General features: G+C 47.1%; 1 protein-coding gene across 2 annotated transcripts in view; it reads right to left on the bottom strand.

The window, feature by feature from the left end:
• PAMR1 (peptidase domain containing associated with muscle regeneration 1) overlaps window positions 1–16639 on the bottom strand; it is an 84379-nt gene extending 67740 nt beyond the window's left edge. The window contains exons 1-2 of one of the 2 annotated variants that reach the window (XM_081100446.1): window positions 16548–16639; window positions 15400–15505 (exon numbers count right to left, since the gene is read on the bottom strand). The gene's annotated coding sequence lies outside the window, so the exon portion shown is untranslated. Of the gene's footprint in view, window positions 1–15399; window positions 15506–16482 lie in introns of both variants that reach the window. The other variant, XM_081100445.1, reaches the window with a different exon arrangement.
• Window positions 16640–22000: the final 5361 nt, after the last annotated feature.

Genomic DNA, 22000 nt, shown 5'->3' on the forward strand with positions numbered 1-22000 from the left:
TGGTGTAAGGAATCTGATCAGATATCAAGGGTAATCAGACATCAATGATTGGGGACTTTCACTAAGCTGATTTAGCAAGACTTTAACTCTTGAGAACAAATCCTACTTGAACAAAGACTCAGAGAATCTTGACTTAAGTTGAGTTAAGAAAAGAGTGTTTGTCGCAGGGCTCAGAAAATCTCCTGCACTGCACTACTGCCTGTTTCAATGCTGCCACCTGTTCACTGGGATAAATAAGATCCTATATAATAAAAGCCTAATATGCAAATCAACCAAGTGGCAGAACAACCGGTCGCTATATGTTTACTGACCACCAGGGGGCAGACACTCAATGCAGGAGATTCCCCCAGCCTGCAGGCCTCAGGCCAGCCAAGGCAGGTGCCAGCGGGGGCCCCTGACCATCCCACCGGTCACCCCACAGATCAGCCCTGATCACTGGCAAGGCCTAGGGACCCTACCCATGCACGAATTTTGTGTACTGGGCCTCTAGTTTGTATATAAAGCAACTGGTCTCCTTTTATGGAACCTCTTTCCATGTGCTAAAGGAGGAAGTAAAAGACTTGCCAAGTAAAAATCATTCATTTGCTTATTAAGCACATTTCCTGCATATCTACTATGTGCCAGGCATCCTTTCAGGCCCTTAGACTATGGCTGTGAACAACACCTGTGTGTTCCACTCACCTTATGGATTTACAAGACCAGATAGCACTGAGACACTGAGCAAATGTAATGAGCAACACAAGTGAGGACAGAATGTTCTGGGAGCATGAAATGGGGGGAAGGGAGCAATCTTGTCTGAGCATCAGAAAAGCTTCCCTGAGGAAGTGGCATTGAACTTTAGACCCAAAGCAAAACAGGGGAGGGAGAGTAGAGGACAGTGATGAGGAGGGCCATGTAATATGGAGTCTGGAGATGCAGGCAGGCCTTGGAGACCATGAATTTTATTCTGTAGGACACGGGAAACAATCTGAGGGCCAGCTTCAGAATCCAATCTGTCCTCAGACCCAGCTCTCTCGGCATCCTGCATCCGACAGAATGGAGAGAAGTGGTGTGGTGTGAGAGGCACTGAGGAGGTACAAAGGAGGGGGTCAGTCGTTATGGTGTACGTGGGAGGCAGCAATGAGAGAGCAATCAGCTATGACTCCCAGTTGATGACCAGGTGGATATTGGGGAGTACATGGTGGCGTACTGGAGGAGCCCCCTCCACCTCTCTCTCTCTCAGATCTCTCACCCTGGGAGCAGCCAGCTGCCATGCTGCGTGAGCAGCCTCAGGGAGAGTCTCACGTGGAAAGGAACTAGGCTCCTGATGACAGTTCTATGGATGAGCTTGGGCGCACGTTCCCCTGCCCTTCCGATGGCTGTGGCCCCAGCCTGCAACTTGACTACAGCATCATGTGAGTGCCCCAGCCAGAGCCACCAGTCCAGCTGCGCCCAGGTTCCTGGCCCACAGGAAATGGGTGAGATGATCAATTGTGTTGTTTTAAGCTGTTACATTTGTTACACAGAAATAAATTACTAATATAAAAAATTTCTGAATTGGGCAATCTGAGTTAGAGGAGGCAATAAAACTGTCTGTACCTTGGTAAACAGGCAGCCAGACGAAAACTGCTAGCAGGCCACAGTTTAAGACGCAACACAGTGAGAAATGTGGCCATCACAGGGAGGAGGCTTTCAGCTGTACATACAACAAACCCAATTCCTGGGGCTGGAACAACAAGGAATTTTATTATCGTAAAGAGCAGTGGTCGGCAAACTCATTAGTCAATAGAGCCAAATATCAACAGCACAACGATTGAAATTTCTTTTCAGAGCCAAATTTTTTAAACTTAAACTATATAGGTAGGTACATTGTTATTAACTTAATTAGGATACTCCTAAGGCTTAGGAAGAGCCACACTCAAGGGGCCAAAGAGCCGCATGTGGCTCACAAGCCGCAGTTTGCCGACCACTGGTATAGAGCAACAAGTCCATAGGTAGGGTGGCTCTAGCGTCCATAGCTCAACAGTAGTGCTAAATACTCAGATCCAAAATATGAGATATGAAATGTTAGCTACTAGTAAAATATAAAATAAGCAAAGGAGAAATTGAAGCAAAATGCTAGCATTTATTTATCTTTGAGGCAAGTGCATCAGTATCTTTTGTCTGGACTTTTTTGTATGTTTGGATTGTTTACAATTATATCTATATTTTATAGTACTATAAAGAAATAGTTACAAGGAAATGTAAGGGGGGCATGTAGAAAAATATCTTCTAATAGAGAAGACAAGCATTTATTCTTTAACGTGAGAAAATATTGTGAGTATTTCTCACGTGTCAGTCACATTGTTGACAATAAGGGGGCATAATGAACAAGACAATGATTCCTGTTTGCATGGAGCATATGTACTACTGGGCAAAGATCTGTAATAAACAAATCAAGAAGGAAGGACCAGGTGGTGAGAGTGCTATGCTAGCAATGAAACAGAAGTCTGCTAGAGAGTGGCTGAGGGAGGTACTTCAGTTTGTGGAATCAGGGCAGGCCTCTCTAGAAAGGTGACATTTACACTGAGACCTGAAGTAAAGTACCATGGGAGCCAGGAAAGGGTGTTCCAGGCAGAGGGAACAGCTCATGCAAAGGCTCTGAGCTGCGAAAGAGCTGAGTGCGTGTAAGAAACACAAAGAGGCCAGTGTAGCTAGCCTGTAGCAAGTATATAAACAACGCCTTGAACATGGGGCAAATGAAAGGGGCCAGGAGAAAATGGGTTGATCAAGTGAATTCATTTCAATGCCACAGGACTTTGGGGCATCGGAAAATCCTTTGAGAATCTAGTCAAAAGCTATGGGCCATAGAAAAATAAACGCATACTGATTTTTGCTTGCAATTTGAGGATATGTGTGGACCCTCTGAGCCTACCCAGAAATGGCCTAATTCCAGCATGTGAGCTGAAGGCATGTTATTCCCAGTCTGGGAGGGGGCAGCAAGGACACTAGTCATTCCTACGAAGCGCAGGACTCCTCTATAGGTAATATTTGCACTAGAGCTCCTACTGTACCAGTCTGGCATCTCTGACCCAATCCTCCTTTGTGACCCCTTGCTTCTCACAGTGCCAGACCTGCATGGAGAGCAGCCTGAAGGCGCTTCCTGCCTACTCTGGCCCTCTCTCCCGTTCATCTTTCACAGACTTTAGCACCAATAATTAGGTCTTGCACTTCTAACTCTGCTTGGTGTCTGCTTCTTAAAGGAACCACCCAACACAATTGGTACCAGGAATGATAAAAAAAGAAGCGGTAATAAGAAGGGGTTTGGGTTTTGGATCACTCACACACAGCTGGGAAGGAAGACACGTTCCCAAATGGTATTTGGAGTACAGATAATTCCTGTCACAAGGTGGCAACTCAATGGATAAAAACTTCACAGGTGGCTACTTAAAAGAATATCCTGGTGGAGGGGAATGCCTTGCTTGGTATGATGATTCAGGCCTTTGAACATCATGGAGAAACAACACACTTAAGGACAATGAAATAGCTGGGTTCTAAGTTGAATTGCTGCCCTACTGAGGGATAATAAGAAATTAAGGACAATTAATAGACTTAAAAACCAAGTGTGAAAGCCAGGGCGTCTCTTTGGTTGCTCCTGCAGTAGAAGCATGGACACAGTGGAGGAGCAAACTCAGATTCTGATATTTATAGTCACCAGGCTTCAAAGAGTCAAGGCAGGTCTACTATGCTAAAACCAGTGCCTTGGCTGGAAAAACTTGAACTCCTGAACATGAGACCGAGTCATCTGGATCGATGCCCCCAAATATTGTGGTTCCATTGACTTCCCTGAATCTTCCCTACAGAGACGGCTCACTTGTCCCTGTTAAGAACTAGAACTGGTTCCCATGGGAAGATACAGCATGGACCTCTCCACTTAAAGAGAGCAAGTGTCCTCCTCAAGACTTCCTCCCAAATCTGTCCTGGCTGCCAGGCCTGTAACCAGGGTTAAATCCCAGCCTAATCCTAGTTTAGGAAGTGCTGGGTCTGATCAGGAAAGAAAGAAGCAATCCCCAGTGAAGCTCCAAGAATTTGCTAGCATGTTCCAGCAGGAAGAATTGGATCTTGAGCGTGCTTGATCAAGGAGTACAGAACATAAGAATGGATCAGCAAGAGTTCATTTACTTGGGAGTATTCTTTAGGGGCATGGGCTATCTATACACCCTAGCAAGAAACCTAGGGTATGTGCAAGTTTGCTGTTAGGTAACTCTTAGAAACCTGGAGAAAGCAATAGCCCATCCCAACCCAAGTGGTAATGCCCGAGATGCCACAGACATGGTGGGTTAAATGGCTCAGGGAAGTAGGCATGCTGGTTTGGATGGATATATTATGTAAGGGCAGAAGATCCATCAGAGATTTTGTTCCATGGAAGGACACAGAGAACACACTGTTCATCAAGGCCATCAGGAATAGGCTGACCACTAAGCCATTCAGTGGTGGCTTTCCTACAGGCTAGGGTTGACTGTAGGAGATAAGTCACAGGACATGGTCTATGAATAGCCCAGGGAATGATGAGGACTTGAAAAAATAGAGTCCAAGTGATGGTATTTAACTACCATAAAAGGTGGGCCCTACAATTACCCTCAAAACCAGCTGACTTGAAGGGACATCCCAGGGGGCTTAACCCGAAAGGAGTTGTGAAGATGGTTAGTAGAATACATTCTCCTTAGGGAGAAAACAGATAGGTAGACAAGCAGGGTTGCTGCTTAATATAATCAATCAAAAAGAGCAATAATGATGAGCAGGACGCTGAGGGTGGTAACCCCAATAGTAAGTCATGAACCTTGCTTAATTCCTAGACCTGAGCCAGTTTTCATACCAAGAACTTGTTGGCTACAGAGACGAATGGAAGAACAGCAACATCACAAGTAAATAATATAATGATTCCTTTGAAAGTTCCCTAAAAAGACATACAAAGACATGCATCTTTCATCACTGCCACCAAGAATGAAATATGATGTCTGTCAGGACTCCCTGGGTTGGGTTCTGGAGACAGAACTTACTCAGATGACTGTGGACTGAGGAGAGAGAAACACCATACATTCTGAGGATTACTGGACACAAATGGCATCGATACCTAGAAACCTGAAATGGCATCATGCCCACCTGTTAGAGGCATATGAGAGCAAGTTAATAAAATGAGTCCTGGCCAAATGCCAAGTTACAATGGGTCCAGTGAGGCCATGGACCCACCTAGTGATCATTTTTTCTGTTCTCCAAATATATAATTGGGATTGACATACTCAGTTGTTGAACTCCTACATGAGATCCTTGGCCCATCATAATAGAAAGGCCGAATAAACGCCACTGAAACCGCCTTACCCTTCCCAAGGTAGTGAATCAAAAACCATATCTCATTCCTGAGGAATGGTGGAGATTAATGCCACCCTTAAGAATCTTTATGATGCAGTGGTGATGGCCTTTTTCATATCTCCATATTTCAATTTAGTTCACCAATCAGGTCCCTGCAGAAACCAGATGGATACTGGTAAAATGGCAGAAGACAATCACATACTCAACCAAGAAGTAGTTCCAATATGGCTGTCATGTCATTCATGGTATCTTCGCTAGAGCAGCTTAAACATCCCAATCAGAGAAGTGACTCAGAAACAATTTATATTCATGTGGAATGGACAATAATTTACAGTACTGTCCTAGGTCTCTGTTAATTCTCCTGCCCTCACAAAAGGAAATCTGGACCATCTGGACATCCTGCAGAATATCACATCGAGTCATTACATCAGTGACAGAGCAGGGACAGTAAGAGCTGCTAGCACACTGGAGGCCTTGGGAAAGCATCTCACTTCAGATGGTGGGAGATAAATCCGATGAAGACACAGAGGCAGAGCACACTGCTAATGTTTTCAGGGGCCCAGAGATCAGGGGCATGCTGAGAAATACTGTCCAAAGTGAAAGACATACTGCTGCATTTTTCATCACTGCCACCAAGAATGAAATATGTCTGTCAGGTCTCCCTGGGTTGGGTTCTGGAGACAGCACAGTCAACACCTAGCAATACTATTCCAGCCTATATGCCAGGAAATCTGAAAGGTAGCCAGCTTTGCATGGGGCCTGGAACAAGAAAGGGATCTGCAGTCAGTCCAGGCCCTAGTACAAATAGCTCTGCCATGGATGTGAGGGTGACCTGGCTGTGACATCTGTCACCCCATTGATCACCAGGGTTGAATTTGGCTGATCTGGCTGGCTAGGCAGGTGTCCCCCTCTTTCCTCACCGATCCATGTGCATCCCTCCCAAAGCTGCATGGTCGGTCAAAAGGGACACCATTCTGCCCAGAGGAGAGTATTGGTCTTCGGTCAAGAATAGCTGCACTCCCCTGCTAGAACCTCCAAACGAGCTCTCAAATAGCCCTGCCACTTGAAGCATATGACCCACCAGGCCATCTGTTGTTGGAGATGTCAGTGGTGGGAAAGGATGAAGTAAGGACCTTACAGCAAGTCCAGTGGGAGAATCACAACATAGACCTCTGGGATTCTAGACCAAGGCCATGTCATCTACAGCATTTGCTTTTGAGGAACATATCCTAGAGTGTTAATGGGCCCTCGTGGACATGGGATATTTGATTCTGTGGTATCAAATGACCATTAATATATAATTGCCCATCATGAGCTGAGTTCTATCAGACCCTCCAAATCATAAAGTTACCCGAGACCATAGCAGGCCATCCTAAGATGACACTGGTACATCCAGAATGGATCCCAAGCAGGAGCAGAGGGCACAATCAGGCTTCATGAGTAGGAACCCCAGACTCCCATGCCATCCTCCATGGCTGCCCAGTGCCCCTCTCTCCACTTGCACCTACATCCAGGCATTGTGAGGGGCGTTTACCAATACAACAAGCTGAAGGAGAAAAACCCCACATGGAACATCTCGGAGTGTGAGCTCAAATGGAAGTGGATGGTGGGTGCATCAGAGAGCAGACTTGAATGACGGAGCTAAGGAAAGTTTTTCCAATGGGTAGAGCTCTGAGTGGTGCACCAAGTCATCTGCTTTGTGTGGAAGGAAAAGTAGCCTGAAGTGAGAACATATGTAACTCATGGACAGTGGTCAATGGCCTCACCGGCTGATCAGGAGTCTGAAATGAAAAGGACTAAATGAGTGGAGACAGGAGGCCTAAAGTATAGGCATGTGGCTGGGCATATGGCAGCGGGCCCTACGTATCACCAAAAAATGTGATCGTGGTAGACAAGAAAGCATCTACCAAGGAAAAGTCACTGAAGTAGACAGTAGAAATGACTCCGCTGGGTGACATTAGCCAGTATTGCCACCAGCTACCCAAACTGACATGAGGGGCACATGAACAGAATGGCCATGCTAGCAGAAATAGAGGTCACTTGACACAACAGCCCGGACTGCTGCTTACTGAGCCAATCAACGACCACCACCTCCAAATAACCTGTGGGCAACAAGGCCCAATCCTGAGCCCCTGATACGGCTCTATTCTGACTCAGTAGGACTGGGCCAGGGACCTGAGATTTTATATTTCTAACAAAAACCCAAATAATGCTAATGATGCCAATGATACTATGTATTATAGTTTGAGGAGGAAGAACTTAAAGGAGCAGAAGTTACCTCCTCTAAGGTCATAGGCTGGACTATTGATAGTGGGGAACGTTCTTTCAGTAGACTCTCTAGGAGAGTCAGGAAGGTTTTGAACAAGGACCACTTTTCCCCTTAAGCAGCAGCAGCAGCAGAGAAATGCTGGCCCTTGAGAGCTGGCACCAACGATTTAGCCTGACTTGATCCCTGGGAACGCTTTTTGGGAATGAAGGGGTTACTCTTTACTAAGGAACCTGAGGTAAGCAACAAGATGAACTGTGCTGCATCTTGAGGGATTTAGGTCTTATAACCAAGTCTTCTCTTTCCTCTGCATTGCTGGCTTGACCTGAGGCCTCAAACTTTCCATCTTGAGTTTCCATGAGCTGCAACAGAATCGTAACCAGGAGAAGTGTGCTACTCTCCAAAGGAGTTAGAGGTTGGGAGGGATCTGGCAGGCACCCCCCTCCTCATAAATCCAAGCCTATGCAACGCTATTCCAGCTTCCCTTGGGCTCTGTAAACCTATGTTAGTCCTTCTCCTTCACGTTGGGCCTCCCGGGGCCTCCGGACAACCATAAGTCAGGCTGGACCAGGGCCACATTCTCACCGGGCTGCTCACGCATGTCCCTCTGGTGGACTGGGCAAATTTACCTGTGATTTGGCATTCGGCCCCTTTTTTCTTATCATATTTCATTGGAAAATCTGATCTCATTTAAGGTTTGTGTTTCCACTTGTGTTTCTGGGCAGGTGACCAGTGGAATGCAGGCAGGGAAATGTAAACAGTTAATGAAATCTAACAGGGTCCACCCTTTCAGGGATATTCCATGCCTCCAACAAGTCCTGTCTCTCATATTTCCTCCACGGCGCTCTTCCTCCTGCCCATGGCCTGGGTCTGTTCTCCATCACCATGGTGAGCGCCTCAGGGAAACACAGGTGTCTGCAGTCATTAGAAATTCAAATCCACCTGCTGTACCATGTGCAAGAAGAAGGGCAACTGGGGGTCAGCCGGGATGTGATGGGTGAGGGGTGGCTGTCTGGCCCTGAGCCCAGCGGGATTCATAAATCATGCTGGTTTCCAGAGGCAAGGAGCTCTAATGGGAGGCAGGTGAGAGGCCCACCTGCAGCCAGGAGGCTGGATGCTATTACACAGTGGCCCCAGGAGGCCTTGAAGGCGGGCGTCTGTGGTTCCTTACACCCTGGAAGCAATTTATGGCCCACGCCTGCTCTTTCTCTCTGTGTGTCTCGGTACATCTCCCCCTCCTCTGCTCCGACCCTGTTTCCACTCCCATTTTCTCTGCTTCTTTTTTAAAAAAATATATTTTATTGATTTTTTATAGACAGGAAGGGAGAGGGATAGAGAGTTAGAAACATCGATGAGAGAGAAACATCAATCAGCCGCCTCCTGCACACCCCTTGGATGTGCCCGCAACCAAGGTACATGCCCTTGACTGGAATCGAATCCGGCACCCTTCAGTCTGCAGGCCGACGCTCCATTCACTGAGCCAAACTGGTCAGTGCTGCTTATTTCTTTTTCTTTTGTTTTCCTTTCCTCTCCTCTCCCCCGCTCCTTATGTGCAGTGAAGTAAGGCTTAAGAACCTAAGTATGAGGTCAGACAGGCACATTAGTTGTCCTGGGAAAGGGGAGTTTTCAGCACATGGCTGAAGCACATCAGGCCATTTGAAACCCAGGAATCCTACCTGGAGGGGGCAAATGGGTCAGGGGCCTCCAGTTAAAATAGAAAGTGGTCCCATTTTGTCACTGTACTCTGCTTCCACCCCTTCTCCACTTCAGCATCTGCTCACCTTTTCTGTCACCATGGACTTCCCCTCCCCAGTGAGGAGACATTTGGGGTATGCTGGCATTATTTTTATCCCTCTAGTCACAGGTCATGTGCAACCCACCCAACCTACAGGCTGCTTGCCTCTTCGCATCAGCCCACCCTTCCAAGTCTCAGTGGTCTTAAGGAAATATCAGATATACGTACGTTCCCCAAACTCCCTAGGTACCAAAGACAGCGAGGCTAGAACTCAGTTCCGTCTTAGCTGCCTGCCCTGGAAAACTTGCCTTTCTCCCTGGGTTCTGCTTCCTTTCAGCAGAGTGAAGGGTTGGACTCTGATCTCTAAGGTTTCTCTCACCTCTAACTTCAGTGGTTTATTCCATATGAATCTGAATTTCTCAGGTCTCCCTGGTCTATAGCCCCAAACAAGTCACCGATTATAGCCATGTCCACACATCACTGGCTTTTGTCCATAGCATCCTAGAGGACATGGGTGCCCCATGAGATCTCAGCCTCTGGTGTCCCGAGTGTCCCCTGGAGATGTCTCCCAGCTGCTCACAAACCATTCAGTGACCAGACACACAATGCATCCAGTTGCAGCTGCTGGGTTTCTCTCTTCTCCCACCACACTCACCGCGGTTCCTGCATGAAAGCCCCTGAGAGCACAATGTGGCCTTGAAGCTGCTACTGATACGAGTTCACCGGCAATGTCCATACTAGGGGGCTGCCTGCCACTCCTACAGCTGCTGGGCCTCCACGTGCCAGCAGGTCCTGGTCCACCTGAAGTGAGGTGATGGTCCTCTCCCCCACTCACAGTCCTACCAGGTCACCCTGACCTCCAAAAGGGCCCGCTTGTGCCCCAAGGGTCACAGAGTCCACAAATAGGTCCTCATTCTTGCCCTCAGAAGCCTCCTTATTACAGGACCCAGACACAATCCGTGTCTGACTTCATGGGGTCCTCCCCACCCTTTTCCTCCCAGAGGGTGAGGGAGCCTCCCGCAAATCACTTCCTGGTGGTCCCCCCACCTTTTCTACAGACATGTTTGAATTCCATTTTCGGCTGAGACATGCTTCCTGCCCCCCCAACATACACACATACATGTACATATATATGCTTCTGTGATTTCCATCACCCTAGCAAATAGAATAAATCAAAGAAGTGCGGAGTGTGTGTGTGTGTGTGTGTGTGTGTGTGCGTGTGTGTGTGTGTCTCCTCAATCTTGGGTAAAAAGAGAGAATTATCTTCCCCAACTCTTCCCCCAATGCATTCTAGAAGCAGGACTTGATCTCCAATGAAAACCTGTGACAAAAAGAGCAACTGGTGACTTCTCAAACTCCGTACGTGGTGACAAATAAGAATCAAAGTGACAAGGGAATAAAATGGCATACTGTAAAGAAAGTAGTTTCTTGTGGTTAATGGAGGGGCCTGGGAGCAAGAATATAGGCCAGATGCTCAGTCGGGAAAATCAGCATAGGCCTATTTTAAGAACTAATGAAAAGAGCCTTGTAAAAGGACAAGGTAGAATAACAGCTATTTTTCTCCCCCTAGGAATGGGAATTAAAAAGTGGTTACAAAGAGTGGAAATCCAGGATTCCGAGTAAAGAAACCTGGAATATAGGCCTGATTTTATCGTCTCTGCTCCCTCCTGACAACCCAGAGAGAACAGGTCAGACCATATGCTCCTGTGTATACATATTAATAATTAATTAATTGATGACTCAATTGTTTTCAATACAGACTTAGTTTAGAGAATCAGGAGGACATGTTGGTAGAGTTGAGCATTAAAGCATAAAGAGGATGAGACACTGGAGTGTTACATTAGTGATCCAGGTGATGTGACATGAGTAATACATTGGTGTTCCAGGCGATGAGACATTAGAGTGTGACGTTAGTGTTCTAGGTGATGAGACACTGGAGTGTGACATTAGTGTAATAGGTGATGAGACATGAGTGTTATAGGTGGAGGGAGCAGCACTTTCCAAGGCAAGCTGGGAGGAAACATGGTCTGTGTGAGGAACTGAAAAAAGACCAGTGCAAACTGGAGCTCAGAGAGCAAGGAAGCTGGTGAGGAAGGTAGGTCCCTGGGACCATGTTAAGGACTTCTGTACTTAGTCTTTTATAAAATACCAGAGGCCCGGCGCATGAAAAATTCATGCACTCAGGGCAGGGAGGGTCTCTCAGTCTGGCCTGTGCCCTCTCAGACTCCAGGACCCCTCGGGGGATGTCCACCTGCTGGCTTAGGCCCACTCCCCGGGTGATTGGGCCTAAGCTGGCAGTCAGATATCCCTCTGGAAGCCTGGGAGCCTTCGGGGGATATCCAACTGTGGCTTAGGCCCACTCCCTCTGGGGAGTGGGCCTAAGCCGCAGTTGGACATCCTTAGCGCTGCTGAGGAGGCAGGAGAGGCTCCCGCCACCACTGCTGGACTCACAACCATCAGCCCAGCTTGTGGGAGCGCACTGACCACCAGAGGGCAGCTCCAGCATTGAGTGTCTGCTCCCTGGTGGTCAGTGTACATCATAGCAACCAGTCATTCCCGGTTGTTCTGCCATTAGGGTTAATTTGCATATTTCCCTTTTATTATATAGGACTAGAGGCTCAGTGCACACTATTCATGCATAGGTAGGGTCCCTAGGCCTGGCTGGCGATCAGGGTCAATCTGTGGGGCGACCGGCAGGGTGATTGGTGTCCCCACTTGCACCCGCCTTGGCTGGCCTGGCACCAAACGGTCGCCAACCCTGCCCCAAGCCATTGCCAGTAGGGGCCTACGGGCTGGGGGTAGCTCCTGCATTGAGCATCTACCCCCTGGTGGTCAGTGCACACCATAGCGACCGGTCGTTCCACCAGTTGTTCTGCCGGTCAGTCAATTTGCATATTAAGGTTTTATTATATAAGATATACTGATTTCAGAAAGGAAGGGAGAGGGAGAGAAAAATAGACACATCAATGATGAGAGAGAATCACTGATCAGCTGCCTCCTGCATGCCCCCTAACTGGAATCAAGCCTGCAACCTGGGCACATGCCCTGACAGAAATTTGAACCTGACCTCCTGGTTCATAGGTTGATGATCAACCATTGAGCCACACTGGCTGGCTTAAGTCTTGTGAAGTAGCCAGTCTTAAGTGGAAGCCAGTTTCTAAGACAGTGTCCAATAATCTACACCTCCTGACAGTTTTGTCCATGCCCGTCCCCACCTCTGAAAGTATACCTGAGTTATCTGTGTGACCAATAGCACATGGGAGAAGTGATGGTCCATCACTTTTGCAATCCTATATAATAAAAGGGTAATATGGAAATTGACCCTAATGGCGGAACTACCAGGATGACCGGTTGCTATGATGCGCACTGACCACCACGGGGCAGACGCTCAATGCAGGAGCTGCTCCCTGGTGGTCAGTGCGCTCCCACAGGGGGAGCTCCGCTTAGCCACAAGCCGGGCTGACGGCTGCGAGCCAAGTGGGCTGCAAGCGAAGCGGCAGTGGTGGGAGCCTCTCCCGCCTCCTCAGCAGCACTAAGGATGTCCACCTGCAGCTTAGGCCCGCTCTCCCTGGGGGGAGCGGGCCTAAGCCACAGCAGAATATCCCCTGAGGGCTCCCAGGCTGCTAGAGCAGTGGTTCTCAACCTTCTGGCCCTTTAAATACAGTTCCTCATGCTGTGACCCAACCATAAAATTATTTTTGTTGCTACTTCATAACTGTAATTTTGCTACTGTTATGAATCATAATGTAAATATATGATATGCAGGATGGTCTTAGGCGACCCCTGTGAAAGGGTCATTCGACTGCCAAAGGGGTCGCGACCCACAGGTTGAGAACTGCTGTGCTAGAGGGATATCTGATTGCCAGCTTAGGCCTGTTCCCCCGGGGAGCGGGCCTAAGCTGGCAGGTGGACATCCCCTGAGGGGTCCCGGACTGTGAGAGGATGCAGGCCAGGCTGAGGGACCCTCCCCCTTCCCAAGTGCATGACTTTTTGTGCATTGGGTCTCTACTTAGGTTATAAAAGACACTGCTATTTCCTTCTGCACTTTCTTGGATCACTCACTCTGGGGAAAAACATGTCAGGAGCAGCCAGCCCTGTGGAGAGTCTCACTTGGCAAGGCACTGAGGCCTCTCACCCACAGCCATGTCCATGATCTCACAAGAAGATTTTCCAGCCCAACCAAACCTTAGGTTGACTGCAGCCCTGGTCGACACTTCAGGGTCAAGAGAAACCCTGAGCCAGTCCATACACCCAAGCCACTCCCAGATTCCTAAACTTCAGAAAATGTGAGGCAATATGTTTGTTGTTGTCATATGCTACATTTTGGGGTAATCTGTTATGTGGCAATGGATAACTAATACATATGAATAGCAGTAGAGTTGGAGTTGCTAATTGTGTGACTTTGAACAAGTCACTGAACCTCTCTGAACATCAATCTCTTTTTCCACCTATAAAATGGCGGGAGTGGACATGAGTAATAGAATGTTAACACAGGAAAAGATTTAGAGATAATCTAAGTAAGCCATGACCCCCTGAAGACAGGCCAGTGGCCATAGACGAGAACACTGAATGACACAGGTCAGTAGCAGATGGGAGAGGGGTAACGTAAGAAGAGCCGACCATTTATTGACTACTTACCCTATGCCAGGCATCGTGCATGCATTATTATCTCATGTACTCCTCCCATCTGAGTTAGGCACTAGGTTAAACCCATTTTGCAGAAGACAAAATGAAACACAGAGACATTAATTCAACAGTAATCCCATCCTTTCATGCTTCGGAAAGCTGTGAAAAACTGGGGTCTAGAAATAATGGCTTAAAAAGGCAAAGCAGAAATCACCTGTTCCTCTGCCCTCACCTTGATTACTCTCCACATCACCCCCATCAGCATCCTCTAGAAAATTATCGCAGCCAGGCAATCCTCTCAAAATGGTCCTACCTACCTCCTGGGCACAAATTTCAAATTTTCAACTCCACTTTACTTAGGAGTCCTGGGGTAGGGACCATCAATGCTGGTGGGATTTGGTGTCCATGGTGTAGGCCAAACAGCAGCCACCCAGATGTCTTCCACATCATTCATTTCCCGACACAGCCCTGAAAATACAGCCACTGAGAGTTTTCCCAGACTCAGTGGAATTTGGGGGTCTTTGTTCCCGCTTCTGGAAACACATCAACCTGCCAATTCTGGTGAAGGGGTCTACGACAATGCTCTTGGCTTTCACCATTGTTTCTGACACAAGCACTAGTAACTCTTTTCTTAGTTTTTAAATCTCATTCTTCAGAGAAGATAAATTAACTATACAAGTATGTCATGAAAACCAACTTGGCAAGCATGGTCTGCTGGAGAGGAGCAGGGACTGCTTTATTTTCCATGATCTCAGTGTAAAATAAATAGATTTATCTTAGATGTTCATGTAAGGTCATCAGGAGCACAGTGATTTAAACCGTGGCCCTTGGCTGACTCGAGTCCAGAGCATGATCTAATCAGGCCTGGAATTCTCCAAGAAAAAAGGGAAGGAAAAAAAAAAACAGCTGGCCTGGAAATGTGGGTTTCAACGTTATCTCAGCACAAGGAAGTTTTCCCTTTCTGCTCAAGCCTCCTGGGAACCCTGCAAAGCCAGCCTGATGCGCAACATTTTTTAAAGTTTCTTTGTTCTGTTAACAGTGAGTGAGGTTAAGTCTGAGCAGACCTGGCCCTCTCCTTTCTCCCTCTCCCGACAGGCGCAGACCTTCCTGACGTGATGGCTTTGCTCGGGAATGTTGGTAGCTGAGCAGCCTTGCACAAAGCATTTAACCCCCTTGAGCCCCCGTTTCCTCATCTGTGTAGCTGCGATCAGAACCCACAGTTCTGATTGGCCATTCCATGTCACCTATCATTCTGTCAACTCTCTCAACTTCTGGGAGGTAATATTGCTTTTGTGAAAATTAAATGAGATGACGGATGTGAAGTGATTAACAGATTGCCAGGCACATCCCATCCCAGTCATTTGATAGAGAAGCAGTACAGTGATCGAGGGTGTGAGCGCCAGAGTTGAAGATGCTGCATCTGAGACTTGGCTCCATCACTTACCAGCTCTGGGCAGGTTACTTGGCCTCCCCGTGCCACAGTTTTCTCATCTGTAGAGTGGGCTAGTAATGATGCGGACCCGCTGCCTCACAGGGTTGTCATGAGGATGCTGCAATGAGATAACGCTTAGAATAGTGCCCAGGACATAACAAATAGTGAGCAAATGTTAGTTATGACTACAATGACTTTGGAATAATGAAAATAACAATCACAGCTATGCTTACTAATATTATCTCCCAGAAGTATTTAGGGTTCTTTGATTAATAAGCAAACAAATCACCTCTGGTTAACTTGTAAAGAAATATTTAAAAATGTATTGGATGGCTCTAAGAGAGTTGGCAGAATCAAAGTTACATGGAATGGCCAAGCTTTGGAAGGAGCCAGGAAGCAGGAGTCAGGAGCGGCCCCAGGTAAGTCACAGGAACTGACGATAGTACCTTTGAGGGGTTGCGCTGAGAAGGAATTAGCTCCACTACCTTAGAGTCTCCCTCCAAAGAAGGGTGTGCACTTTGACATCCCAACCAAGACCAAATCCAATGGGCGTGGTAATTAGCCAAAGGAGACCTAGATATCACCAAGAGCAGGGGCTGGGATACTGGGCAAGCGAAACTACTGATGCCAGCTACAATTATGACCGCATTACTACCAATATCAATATTTATAATAATAATAATTACGGTGGCTACTGCTAATATCATTAGTCATTCAGGAAAGGGCAAAACCAATCAAAATGACAGTCTGTGAATATCTAGACCTGAACTTCATGAACACTGCGATTCCTAGCTAATCAGAGTAGCCACTGGACTAGAACCATTTTCATTCCCTTTTGGGAAAAAAATTAAGTTTTTCCCAAAATACTTTTATCTTTTGGAAAAATTATAACTTCCCCATGATAAAAGGAAGACTATCATTTCTGACCTGCTTTTTAAATGTATAACACTGTACCAACCACTTGGCATATTTTATCTCACTAACTGTATTGCCAGGCTCACCATCGTTTATTTAACCACCGTTAAGTAAAGTTTAATGGAAACAATAAAGATAAATGTTGAAGTCATCATTTTTATCACTGTTAATAATTAATACCTTTAAACAGTGAATTGGCCATTCAGTTCTCCAGGACACACCACGAAAGCCACGCAGCTACTCACCCTGGAAAATGCTACCTGGAGTTGCCGGTGTGAGAAGCAGTTCAATCACCAATCGATGCCTGCAGTTCATAAGTTCTGCCCCCATCATGTATCTGTGGTAAAACAGGAGAAACAGATGCTCATGGGGACAACTCATGTTTGTTGAATTATGAAGTGACTCAACGCTCAGGACATTCAGGTGCTGTGACAGCACTTAAACATGCTTGGGGGTAATACACTACTTCTTAACATAGCCTGACTTCCAGAAAGTGCACTGCTGTTGGACTCTCTAGCTTAATCCATTCAGGGATCAGCTTTGAAAGCAATGTTTGTGTTCTGTTTTAATGGCGAGCCCACGGCTATGGAAAGGCAACACAGCCTCCTTTGGGTTAGAAATCTCTGGGCGCTGCTGTAAAGACCTGGGCTTCCCCATCAGCGGTCCCATGTTCTCTGAGCCTCTCTCCGAAACTGAGTACCGGCAGGCCTGGAGCCTACCTCTTTGAGTCTCTCTACTCTTTTGAGAGAGCGACACATTATGAAGAGTGTATTGCAAGCTATTTTCCTTGGGGTGGTGATGTGTTTGCACTGACCTTTCTCTCCTCCGTTGACATTTCTGTTGTGCCCAGCAAACATGGCTGCATACCAGGAGTAAGTGGACTAAGTGTGCCCGGGAGGACTCACACATCCCCTCCCCCGCCCTATTCCTTGGCCTCCTTAATCATGCCCAGAGGAAGACAGAGTGGGGGGCACTGAGAATCTACCCACCAGAACAGACCACACAGGCCACAGGGAGGGATGTAGTCATCAGTCATTGAGAGACCAATGGAACGCACTTTGGAAAGTCTTATTTTATAATGGCATTGGAACCATGTATTAAAGAAGAATTACCCAGAAGAATTCTCTCTCCATCCTCCCTGGGGATGCATGCTTGGCACTAAAGGACTTGCACAGGCCCCAAATCTTGTCTAAAATACCCTGAGGGCACAGCGAGAGGAAAGGGGGTGAGGCCGTGCACACAAACTTACTCTAGTTAATCATTTTGTGAGAATTTTAATGCTGCACATTTCTCCCTCATTTAGAACATCTCTTCTCACAGGGGAGTGTTGGAAATCTGATCATCTAACCCACACTAAAGTAGCTGGGCATGAAAAAGAACCGGAGGGGGAGGGCAATGCCTAACTTGAAAGTGTAATAGTAAGAAAACAACCGCCAATGCTTCTGGTTGGGCACTAACTATGTGAAAATGCTTGACTTGGCAGGTCCATAACTATCTTAAGAGGCAGGTGCTATTAACTTCCTCATACAGAGGAGCAAGTGGATGAGGATCAGAGAGGCCACCATTTGTCCAAGGCAAGCCCAGCAAGAGATAAATAAAAATGGCCAAAGCTCACATTCCACCTTGTGTCAGCTTATCTCTGAACCATGATGCTGAGAGAGCTGTGTCCTGCATCCGACCTACGCCTCAGAATTAGCCGTCAGCTTTTACAACTACGGATGCCTGGATTCTTCCCATGACAGACAGATCAGAGGTGGGAACCAGAGGGGGATGTTGTTGTTTTTTTTAAGGCTCCGGAAGTTGACTCTACTGAGCAGCTGAGTTGAGAACCACTGAGGCAGGGCACCATGCTACCACTCGATGAGATGAAATCTATGTCTCTTTTCTTCTTTGAGTCTAAGCAAGACCTTTCAGCAACCCGAACTCCCTCACTGCCCCTCTGCCTCCTGAGCGAGGAGAAGTGCCAGGCCAGAGAAACCAGACCAGGCTCCCTGGCCAAGAAGCCAACAGATACACCTCTGTGTCTGCCCCAGGGAGGTAAAGGGAAGACCCGAGGAGAGTCAGAAGGAAAACTAAAGGGTATAGAAAGAATGTGTGTGATTGGTCGGGAGGGCATGGGATGTTGGAAGGAAAGAGTAGCTGCAAGGTGGGGAAGGGGGAAGACTGGTTCTTGGAAGGGGGAGCTTTGGGGGGGCACTGGTGGGGGAGCCAGGAAAACTGGGCTCTCACTACCTCGAGGGCCTCAGAGGTCCCAGGTATTCCAGGTAGCTTCACTGGGGGTGGAAGGAGAAGGGCTTTCCTCCTAACAAGCAAGGTTAGACTTGGGTTTTTAGGTTTCCTTAAATAACCCCACCTCTAGACAGCCTTTTAGTGGAACTCCCTGCCAGAAACTCTGCCCTACCCCTCATTCCCTTCTCCATTGGGCCAAAGGGATCCTTCTCAACTTCAAAACAGGTTAAACCTTGGTTAAATTTCTTCCAGGCCTCCTAATGCCCCCAGAATAAAGGCCAAATGCATGAATATAGCTTAAAAATTTTTTAATTCCCTGTAGGGTCTTTTGTTTACCACCCTTTGTTTTTCAAACAAGTTGGTCTTGATTTGCTCCAAGCCTTGCATACACTGTGCCTTCAGCCCGAAACCCTTTTCCCATTCCATGTTTTGCTCACCCTTCTGGCCTCGGGTTAGATATCGTTTGCAAGCATGTCAAACTTGCGGCCAGCCAGAAGTGTCTGCACTGAAGCCTGCAGTCTATCCAGGAGCTTATAATATCCTCCAAACAGCCCCATTCCACAGCCTGAGCTCACTGGTGACTCCTCACCAGAGGGCGTCAGCCTGCCTGGAACCTTGTCTCCTCTGGACTTCCAACGGGGACCACATCTGTCACTCACCTGAGAGGCGACTGATGGATGCTCTCTCTCACTCTATGTCTCTCTCTCTCTCTCTCTCTCTCTCTCTCTCTCTCTCTCTCTCCCTCCCCCCTTCCTCTCACTCTAAAAAAAATCAATAAACATATCCTCAGGTGAGGAGTTTTTAAAAAGTCCACTGAACTTTGGATAAGCACCTTGAGACCTTGGAAATGTCACAACTCTGAACCTCAGTGTCTTCATCTGTCCAGTGGAACAGACAGATCATTGCCTCTCTAATCCTCAGCCATTTGCTCCTCTGGCCCCTAGGACTGTTGTGATGAGGAAGAGTCAACAGACTGGTACTGAACAAAACACATAGCAAGTTCCCAGTGGCTCAGAATACACGTGGGCAGTCTGTGTAGTGCACACAGGTGCCCAGGTTAGGGGACAAGCAGAGCCCAGAATCCAGCCGGGCTTCTACGGCCAAGCCATGTGTCCATAGCTGTAGTCAAGCAAAGGAAGCATCTTTCAGTAATGTATACAAATGCACCCTAAAAGCGGTCCTGGCAGGGCCTAGCACCAGGTCTCAGTGAACATTAATTGGATCTTCCAGTCTCTGTTATCCACACACAGAGAAACAAAAACTGTGGTTGCTGAAATCATCCAAATGTGCTTCCCCAGAGGAGAGGGGGTGGCAATATAACATGGTACTAAAAATAACAGCTTCGGAGTTAGGGCTGAAGCCCCAGTTCCGCCACTAACTACGCTGAATGGTCATAAGCAAGATGCATAACCTCTCTGAGTTTTTTATCATCTGTGAAAGGGGAATAATTTGGGAGGATTACCGGTGAGGAGTATAATTACTATCTCCTGAATAACCTCATGATTCAAGTGTTCTGGGACCCAGTTTTATGGGGAAGGAGATCACAGATCACCAGAAGTACTTAAACATTCATCATTGTAATTGGTATTTATTAAAATCCTAATGTGTTTTAGGCTCTGGAGCGCTTACACCATCTACAGAGAATGTTCTGCTTGCCAGACAATGTGCTAAGCACTGCATGCTCATCTATACCCACAACCACCCTAAGAGGGAGACACTATGATTATCTGCCTGAAAGGAAGTGGTAAACTAGTTAAGAGAGCAATGAATCCATGCTTGCAATCATTAAACACTAAACAAACAGAGACAGAAGACAAATATAAGAATATACCTTGAGTTAGGTGGCAGCTAGAAATAGGATGGGCTGTTATAGGCAACCTAGATACCCATATCCAGATAGTACAGCGGTCTCCAACCTTTTGGACCTCATGGACCACCAGTGATCTGCAGACCACCGGTTGGCGACCGCTGGTTTAGTATAAATACCTAATGAAATATTATACAGTAGTCAAAAATCATCATTTGCATCTAGGAATAGGGATAGATCTCAAAAACCAGGTTCAAGTGGCAAAAACGTAAGAAACAGGTTGAGGTTTAGAACATGAAAGAATAGGATAGTATGTGCCAAGTTATGGGGCAATCGCTGTGGAACTTCACTCCTCAGAGAGGGCACCTCAGTCCTGAGAGCATCCATCATAGACACTGAGGGCCAGGGAAAGCCCTGGGTTCACCTGTTCACTCCAGAAGGTTCCACTGACACATACTGGAAACAATAGTGACTAAAACATGGAGGCCCTGACCCAGATACTTTTAGTAGGAGCATACATTGCTACAATTTTTGAAGGGTGATTTGGTCGCCCTATTAAAACACAAAATATGCTTCCTATCAAAATGCACGGACCCTTTGGTCAGCCATCACACTTCTAGGAATATTTACATAAGGGCACAGAATATCTGTTAAAGGATTCTTCATTGCAGCACTGTGAGATCAAAAGCCCACATAAACAACTGTCATCTGAGAAGGGTTAAATAAACTGTTACAGCCGCATGGACCATATAAAATGTTACGTAGCTGTTGAAGAAATGTATAAACTATCATCCAAACGCAAAAGCCAAGTGTAGGACTATCGTGAGTAGATAATGTATGTGTGACAGAGTACTAGGAGGGACTTTTTCTATTGCCTTCGAAGTCTGCTAAAGCCCAACATTGAAAACAGCTAGGTGGCGGGTATCACACATTCTACATAGAAGTTCCAGACACACCCAAACAGGTCTTACTACGCGGTGCCCAAAGAGGCCCTTCACTGTCACCCCCCTCGCCCACCTCCAGGCCATGTAAGAAAAGGTGGTGAGCCATTAGATCTTTGGAATGGGACTCAGTCATGTTTCTCCTCCCCTCCCCTTCAAACAGAGAGAGGTGCTCCCCCAGAGAAGCCCTCACAGAATCTGGATTTATCTGCCAGGAGAAACAGTTACATCTCGTCCTTCAATGTAATGCGTCCTGGGAACAAGTCCCAAGCCCACCACCAGGTGTTGCTAGCTGAGTACAGCAGAGAGTGTTCTGGGATCATCTAAAAGGTAGCCCTCCAAGCATGAGAAGTATAGACAGGGAGACAGAAACCCTACCTATGGCCTGGAAAAGAGTCAGAGCGGGGAGGCTGCCTGAAGCTACCTGTGATATTTTAAATCAAGCTAAATAAAGATGTTCTATCATCTTACCTTGACAAATATTTTTTTCATCATGACCTGAGAAAATAGGTGATCCTTGCGTTTGCTCCTGAATGCAAAGCATGGTGAGAGTTGGCCCTGCCAAGCCTCCCTTCACTTCCCACCTCTGGGTTCCACCTCCAACACACACACACACACACACACACACACACACACACACACACACGAGTTCCATCCACATTCCCGGCAAGCAGCATCCCTTGGCCACTTCTTGGGCCTCGTGAACCTGGAAAAGAAGGTC

This window comes from Myotis nattereri, assembly GCF_964212035.1.
Source record: "Myotis nattereri genome assembly, chromosome: 9".
Lineage (NCBI taxonomy): Eukaryota > Metazoa > Chordata > Mammalia > Chiroptera > Vespertilionidae > Myotis > Myotis nattereri.